Source organism: Capra hircus, chromosome 3 (genome assembly GCF_001704415.2).
Source record: "Capra hircus breed San Clemente chromosome 3, ASM170441v1, whole genome shotgun sequence".
Taxonomy (NCBI): Eukaryota; Metazoa; Chordata; class Mammalia; order Artiodactyla; family Bovidae; genus Capra; species Capra hircus.
In genome coordinates, this window is record NC_030810.1 from 73165746 (window position 1) to 73174209 (window position 8464).

Sequence of the window (8464 nt, forward strand, 5' to 3'; positions counted from 1 at the left end):
GTTATAATAGAGACAAGTGTGTCCTTCCTTTGTGTGGCAGATCAATCAATAGCTTTTCATGTGATCTTGTTCACTATTATGTTAGTAATGAAACCCTCGTGTGATGTGACAACTGCGGAATAGCATTTGGTCACAAAGCTGGTGTTAACAAGCACAACTGGCCTTCTGGTAATTAGACTGATTTCTGGTCTTTTCTTTCACAAATTGTCGATAAGTGCGGTAAACAGGCCGTTGATTCCTTTCTGAACTGCTATATTCAGCTTCATATTCTTAGAAATTCATCTACTAGGTTTGCTTGTAGGGGTGAAGCCCTGGAAGAGAAAGATTACATGACAATCTTTCTTTCTTGGCCAGCCTGTGCATATATATAAACATATATATTTGTGTATATTTCTGTTTATCCATCTATTTATCTATCTCTACTATCAAAATTTTTAGTAAAATTTAAAGCATATGTTAATACTTTAAGTTTTAATTAACCAGTTGGCCAAGAACAAAAGCCAAACAAACAAGGACCTAATACAGATACCTGGGTTTAAAATTTATCTTAAAAAAGTGGAAAAATAGAAAATGTACACGAAAATAAAAGCAAATCACATGAAAACTAACCATGTCTTTTACACTTTTGTACAAGAAGAGGTCTGTTTGAAACTGTAATTAACTTGAAAGCTTTGCCCAGAGAAGAAGTTTAAATATATAAAATCTAATATCTTTCTTTTCTGACAATTATTTTTGGCCTTGGTGTTTTCCCCTCCTCCCCCCTCTATGGATTTTCTGGCAGGAAGAAGCTTTTAAATGTTAAGCAAAATGAAATCTGATTCATCTATAGACCATCAGTGGGCTTTTCTTCGACAACTTCTTCTATTGTCATCAAAAGATGCTAATTTCACTTGAACGTGAGAGACACCAAGTGCTGGGTGACGAAGTGTACCCAGTTTACTTATGCTTTATGGAAGTTGTGATCTGAGCAGGCAACTCCGAGGAATTCTATCATGCCTTCAGCCAGTCAAAAGACAACTTTGTTTAAGTAAATCACCATTTGGAAGCCAAAATGAAAACCCGATGGAATCAGGTTCTTCGTGAAAATTCTGTTTTAAGGCCCTCTGTGTTTCAGTCCATTCCTGTCCCAGACATTTGTTTGCTGCTTGGTTCACAGATGCTTAGAGACAAAAATACATTTTTGTCACAAGTTGGTTTTTTTTTTTTCCCTCCTGGACTTGGAATTTCATTCTCTGACAGGTTTTTAGATATCATTTGTCGCTGTTGTTGAGTTTGAGTGGAAATTGAAATATTTCACTGTAGAATGTCATCTCCTTCCACACCGATTTATTCTTACTTTAGTCCCCATGGACAGTTTTTCCTAGTTTTCCACTTTTTAGGTAGTGGCACAGGGGTTGGAGCACCATCTCTGTATGAATTGTGCGTACCTGCATGCTCCATCATGTCTCTGCAAAACCCATAGATGGTAGCCCCCCAGGTTCCTCTGTCCATGGAATTTTCCAGGCAAGAATACTGGAATGGGTTACCATTTCTTACTCCAGGGGATCTTTGCAACCCAGGGATTGAACCTACATTTCTTGCTTCTTCTGCCTTGGCAGGCAGATTCTTTACCACTGTGCCACCTGGTTATCAATATGACAGGCTAGAAAACCTTCCTGGCAGTCAAGTCCAAGCCAACAGCCTCATGAACACAACTATCTGACCACGTGTACTCATAGGCTTATTATCACATGAGGGAGTTCTCCAGTTTATGCAAAACATTTCTATACATTTTTACTGAATGATTAACAATCTGACAATGAGGGTACAGAGATGACAAGATACAATCCCTAGAATCCTTTGACAATGTATATATGTATATCAAGTCTTCATCATGTACACTTTAAATATCATGCAACTCTGTCAATTATACCTTGATAGGAGGATTTTTCATATAATGAGGTAGAAGGAAGTTATTCTGGCTTATATACGATTGATTTAACTTAAACTTTAGGCTAAATAAAACAGCTTGTTTGTGGCCTATTAAATATCTGCTTTAACCATTAAAGAAAAAAAAACACATTTAAAAATCAGAATGAAGTAACTGCGGTTCAGGCATCCAAAATGGAGTCAGGTAGCCATTTTGGATGTGGCTTCAGACACATTCCTGCACTACTGAGAACTTGAATTTTCTAAACTCTTACAGGCTTAAGGGTACTACTAGCCTTTTCCAAAACAGTATCTGCTAATGGCTGTCCATTGCAGCCTTATGATCTCAAGATTTCTCCTTGTAATTCTGCAACAATTGCAGACTCTTACATCCAGCAAGATCCAATCCTAATTCTTGAAAAACAATTTATGTAACTTTGCCGATTTTTCCTTTATAAGTCTCCCCCATTTTGTAGACTGACTCAACACAGTTCAAGTGGTTCTTGAATCTGTATCTCCTGGGCTATAGTCCTCTGCTTGACTTAAATGAAACTCTTTTCTGTCCCTATTATAGATGGGCTTATTTAGTATTTCTGTAGATAATTTCATTAGTCCTGGGGAAGAAACGATGTACCCCTCACAGTCTGTGCTCATAGTCATAATGAGAGCTTTTCTGTAAGTTATTCTAGGAGATTTGTCTTCATTTAGAAAGTGCTGAGGAGACACTGAGGGGATTAAACCAGGAAAAATAAATGAGTCTGAAGGATAGTAGAGTGGGGAATCCACAGTTTTGGTACCCATTGGATATATTAACTAGACAAACATTTAAAATCTTTCCTATGTTTCCCATTTTTCTAAGCAGTGGGGGTAAAAATGAGAAGTAAGAGAAGGTTTACTTCAAAGGTATGTTCCTGGTATGGCCTAAGTCATGCAGAAAAACACAGGAAGACCACACTACAGAGCAACAGAGGCTCTTAGAGAGTAAGTGTGTGCAAGTAAGTATAGAGGGTGTACTATCCATTTATCCTGTAAAGGTTAGTGTCCTGGGGCACCCTGAATCCATGTCCAATATTTTCACTGTAAGCATCTTTGCCACAGACATCTTTGTCACAAGCATTTTTGCTACATAACTGATTGGCTGTGAGACAGTTTTATTATTAAAGATAAAACAACTGGTTGACAGTTTGGATTCATTTCTCCATTGACACATTACCCCCACTTTTATACGTTTAATTTTCCTACTCATTTCTCATGTTACATTATGTCCTTTTCAATGTCCCTCTTATATTTATTATTATTTTACCTTTTATGGCAAAACTGAGTTACTGTAAATTAGTTACTTGGTGAAAATGCTTGCTGAAAAGATGTCTATGGAAAAGAAGCTTACTATGGCTATACCTAGAACCCCTTGGATCCATGCTCCTGCAGGATGTCTGTTAGATTGATGCAAATGTAATTGTAGTTTTGGACTGTGAATTTTAAATCATTATAACGGCTCAAACACATCTTTCTTAATCAAAATAGGAGCCATTACAATCAACACATTTTTGCCAATGAGAAATGTTTGTTTATTCCTGTAGCATAAAAATCTGTGCTTTGGGATTTGATGAACTCTTGGAAAGCATTTTCTGCATCCTGCTCGTTGTGGAAGCATTTTCCCTGCAAAAAGTTGTTGAGATGCTTGAAGAAGCAATAGTCTGTCAGTGAGAAGTCAGGTGAATATGGCAGGTAATGCAAAATTTCATAGTACCATTCATTCAACTTTTGAAGCATTGGTGGGGCGATGTGCAGTTGGGCATTTTCATGGAGAAGAATTGGGGCCTTTCTGTTGACCAATGCTGGCGGCAGGCCCTGCAGTTTTTGGTGCATCTCATTGATTTGTTGGGCATAATTCTCAGATGTAATGGCTTCGTTGGGATTCAAAAAGCTGTAGTGGATCAGACAGGGAGCAGACCACCAAAGAGTGACCATGACCTTGTTTTGGTGCAAGTTTACCTTTTGGAAGTGCTTTGGAGCGTCTTCTCAGTCCAACCATTGAGCTGATCATTGCCAGTTGTTGTATATAATCCACTTTTCATCACACATCACAATCTATGAACAACAGTTCATTTTTCATAGAATAAGAGAAGATGACACTTCAAAACAGAGTTTTCTGATTTTTGATCAGCTCATGAGGCACCCCCTTATAGAACTTTTTCACTTTTTAAATTTGCTTCAAATGCCAAAGAACTGTAGAATGGTTGCTGTTGAGTTCTTCAACAACTTCTCATGTAGTTGTAAGAGGATCGGCTTTGATAATTGCTCTCAGTTGGTTGTTGTCAACTTCTAACGGCCAGCCACTATACTTCTTACCTTCAAGATTCTCATCTCCTTTGCAAAATTTCTTGAACCATCTTTGCACTATATGTTTGTTATCAGTTCCTGGGCCAAATGTGTTGCTGATGTTGTGAGTTGTCCTTGTTGCTTTATGACTCATTCTGAACTGAAATAAGAAAGTAGCTGGGGTTTACTTTTTATTTAACATCATTTCCATAGTCTAAAATAAATACAAAATAAACAGCATGTAATAAGTCATTAGCAAAAAACCTAAGGTGAGAAATGCATGTTAAAATGATGTATAACATAACCACATTTATTTAAAATGTATTCTAATATCAAATATGAAATTTCAACAATGCAAAAACTACAGTTACTTTTGCACCAACCAAATACATGAAATTTTATTAACTTTCGCAGCAGTATTTTGAGGTAAGTGTCATTGTCCCATTTAATGGATTAAAAAAAAAATTAAAGAGGATGTAATGTAACTGCTTAGAGTCATATACCTCCTAAGAAATGGGTATAAGATTAGGACAAAAGTCAGTCAACAGCAAAGCCCAAACATGTGTTCCACCATACCAAGATTTTCAGGGACTCATAAAAATGTGATGAGATATCTTCCACTTATCTGGGATTCTTGGGACACAGACTGGCCTCCACCCTCTGCATTTCAATTATGTAAGTCATGAAAGGTTAGGCCTCCATTGACACAGTCTGGGCACTAGGAGATGTCAGAACTTTGAATTTGTGCTCAAGAAAATAGCCTACATTCATGGATATTACGGAGAAGGCAATGGCAACCCACTCCAGTACTCTTGCCTGGAAAATCCCATGGACGGAGGAGCCTGGTAGGCTGCAGTCCATGGGTTGCTAAGAGTTGGACAAGACTGAGCAACTTCACTTTCACTTTTCACTTTCATGCATTGGAGAAGGAAATGGCAACCCACTCCAGTGTTCTTGCCTTGAGAATCCCAGGGATGGGGGAGCCTGATGGCTGCCGTCTACGGGGTCGCACAGAGTCGGACACGACTGAAGTGACTTAGCAGCAGCAGCATAGATATTAAATTAAGAAGTGAAACAGCCAAATCAAAATAGCCAGCAGCATGTTCCCACGTAAAACCTTATACCTGGCTTCCAGGCAACTAGGAATCCCCAACTCTTAAAAGGAGAATGAAACAAAAGATGCCAATAAGCTTATTGCTTGTCTGTTGAATCTAGAGATCATTTATAAATCTGCCACGTTGTAAACCTGACCGTAAAGGCCCAGTGTATTGAAGAGTTGGAACTTCTTGTTGAAACAAATGAACATATTTTGTCCACATCACTCATGGCCCTTTACCCATAGTTGTCTCTCTCATGCTCTCCAAATGGTCATTATTAGCCACAATTTGAATCTATCTTATGCTAGGCAGAGTACTTATTCCTGAAGCTACCCCGTGGATTTATCAATGGGAAAGATGAGCCAGTATTCTAGGCTATGTTGCTCTATGTGCTGGAGTCAGAATTCGAACCCAGCCCCTCTACCTCCTCTCACTCTTCTATTCACATCTTAGGGATGAGAAAAGCCAGCAGGAAATAACAGATGTTGTCCCAGGATATTAGCCAGAAATGCTCTCCATATCTTCTCAGCCACCATTTGATGCTCATCCCGTTGTGCCCCATCCTGTGGCTTTGGACATCTGTTCTTAATTCCTGAATTTGTTGACCACATAGACCTTCCTTGTATGTCTCCCACTTGTATCTGCTTTCTACACACTCTGATATCATAATTGACTCTGCAAAACTGTATTAGACTCAAGGCCACAGAGCTGGGGTGTCTATGCCTTCATATACACTCCTTGAAAAGGGAGAAAAAATTGCATGCGATGTAAAGATTCTAATAAGGTTGTGATGAGACTGAAGATTAACTTAAAGAATAATTTTGGTTACAGAATGGAGAATGGATTGTAGGGAGACAAATGTGGACACAGAGAAGACAATTAAATGGCTATTGCTGCAGTGTAAGTTAAGAAATGATTTTAGCATGCACCAGCAAAATTCCATTAGAGCAGAATGATGAACAGCATAGATTCTGGAGGCAGACTGCCCAAGTCTGATTCCCAGTTTTGCTATTCTCTAACTATGTGGTCTTAGGCAAGTTGCCTAACATCTCCACATCTCACTTCTCTCACTTAAAAATTAAGTTAATAATAATAATAATAGTGACACATGCCTCCTAAGGTTAAGAATGTTAAATGAATTAACATAGGTGAAAGTGGGCTGGCACATAGTAAGGGCTATGAAGGCGATAGCTCTTATCGAAGAAAATGGAAATGGAGTAAAGGGAGATAAGATTAAGGGGGGGGGAGATATATGTCATTTAGTTGATTTACTATGGGAGATAAATTGTTCTTAGGTTTTTATTTTGAGGCATTGCCTCCTGAGATTTCAGTCTCCCCAAAAGTGCAGTTTTGTAAGGAGGGAACATTATGATAGGAAAAGCCTGAGTTTGAGCGGGATGGAGGTGTATGTGTACTTACGGGTCAGCGAGCACACTCACCAGTTAAGATCCTCCCAAGTTAGTACAAGTCCAAACCCTAAGAGAAACTTCACCACAGTAGAAACCAACAGTGTTAAATCTAAGAATTGTTTGTATTTATTGTAGCATTCTCATCTTCCAACTGAGGACATTGCGATTCAGAGATATGACTTGTCAAGTTCAAGCTGCTAGAAAGATAAGGCACACACTTTGCCCTGGTTCTAGAACCTGCATTGTTTTGCCGTGGTCCACTGCCCCACAGCCATCAAATGACACCCAGATGTAGGGGCCTGGAGACTGCGAATGAAGAAGCATCGAGTTAGGGCTGCAAGATAATGGTTGATGATGATGGGCATACCTCAGAGTGTGCATTTTAATGTATAAAGGGCTAATTTGGTTCTGTATACTTGAGGCATTTAATTATTTTTTTCTTATTCTTCTATAGTATAAATAAATTTATCAGATAATGCTTACTAGAACCATTCTATCTTCAGAATATTAGGCTTCCCAGGTGGCTCTGTGGTAAAGAATTTGCCTGCCAAGCAGGAGACCTGAGTTCGGTCCCTGGGTCGGGAAGATCCCCTGGGATAGGAAATGGTAACCGACTCCAGTATTCTTGCCTGGGAAATCACATGGACAGGCGAGTCTGACAGGCTAAACTCCATGGGGTCACAAGAGCTGGAGAAACAGCTTAGCGATTAAACCACCACCAAAAATACTGAGATATACAAAGATACAAAACATTATAAACGTAATTTAAGTTCTAAGGTCTTATTAGTGGGTGAGCATGTTTCCTTTTTAAGTTTTAAAACAATGTTTTATTAATTAACCATCATCCTCTATTGTTTACATCTTGTTGAGGGTGGTTCTATCTTAAAATATCTGTCTCAGTTCAGTTTATTTAATCGCTGAGTTGTGTCTGACTCTTTGCGACCCCATAGACTGCAGCACACCAGGCTTCCCTGTCCATCACCAACTCCCGGAGCCTACTCAAACTCATCTCCATCGAGTCAGTGATGCCATCCAACCATCTCATCCTCTGGCATCATGCCTTCAATCTTTCCTAGCATCAGAGTCTTTTCAAATGAGTCAGTTCTTCACATCAGGTGGCCAAAGTATTGGAATTTCAGCTTCAGCATCGGTTTTTCCAATGAATACTCAGAACTCATTTCCTTTAGGATGGACTGGTTGGATCTCCATGCAGTCCAAAGAAATCTCAAGAGTCCTCTTCAGCATCGCAGTTCAAAAGCATCAATTCTTCAGCACTCAGCTTTCTTTATAGTCCAACTCTCACATCCATACATGACTACTGAAAAAACCATAGCTTTGACTAGATGGGCCTTTGTTGGCAAAGTAATGTCTCTGCTTTTTAATATGTTGTCTAGATTGGTCATAACTTTTCTTCCAAGGAGTGAGCATTTTTTAATTTCATGGCTGCAGTCACCATCTGCAGTGATTTTGGATCCTGCCCCCCCCCAAATAAACTCTTATTGTTTCCATCATTTCCCCATCTATTTGCCATGAAGTGATGGGACCAGATGCCATGATTTCAGTTTTCTGAATGTTGAGCTTTAAGCCAGCTTTTTCACTCTCTTTTTCCACTTTCATCAAGAGGCTTTTTAGTTCTTCGTCACCTTCTGCCATAAGGGTGGTGTCATCTGCATATCTGAGGTTATTGATATTTCTCCCGGCAATCTTGATTCCAGCTTGTGCTTCATC

General features: G+C 39.1%; 1 pseudogene; it reads right to left on the reverse strand.

Annotated features, from left to right (window-relative positions):
• Positions 3420 to 4441, reverse strand: LOC108635650 (annotated as a pseudogene).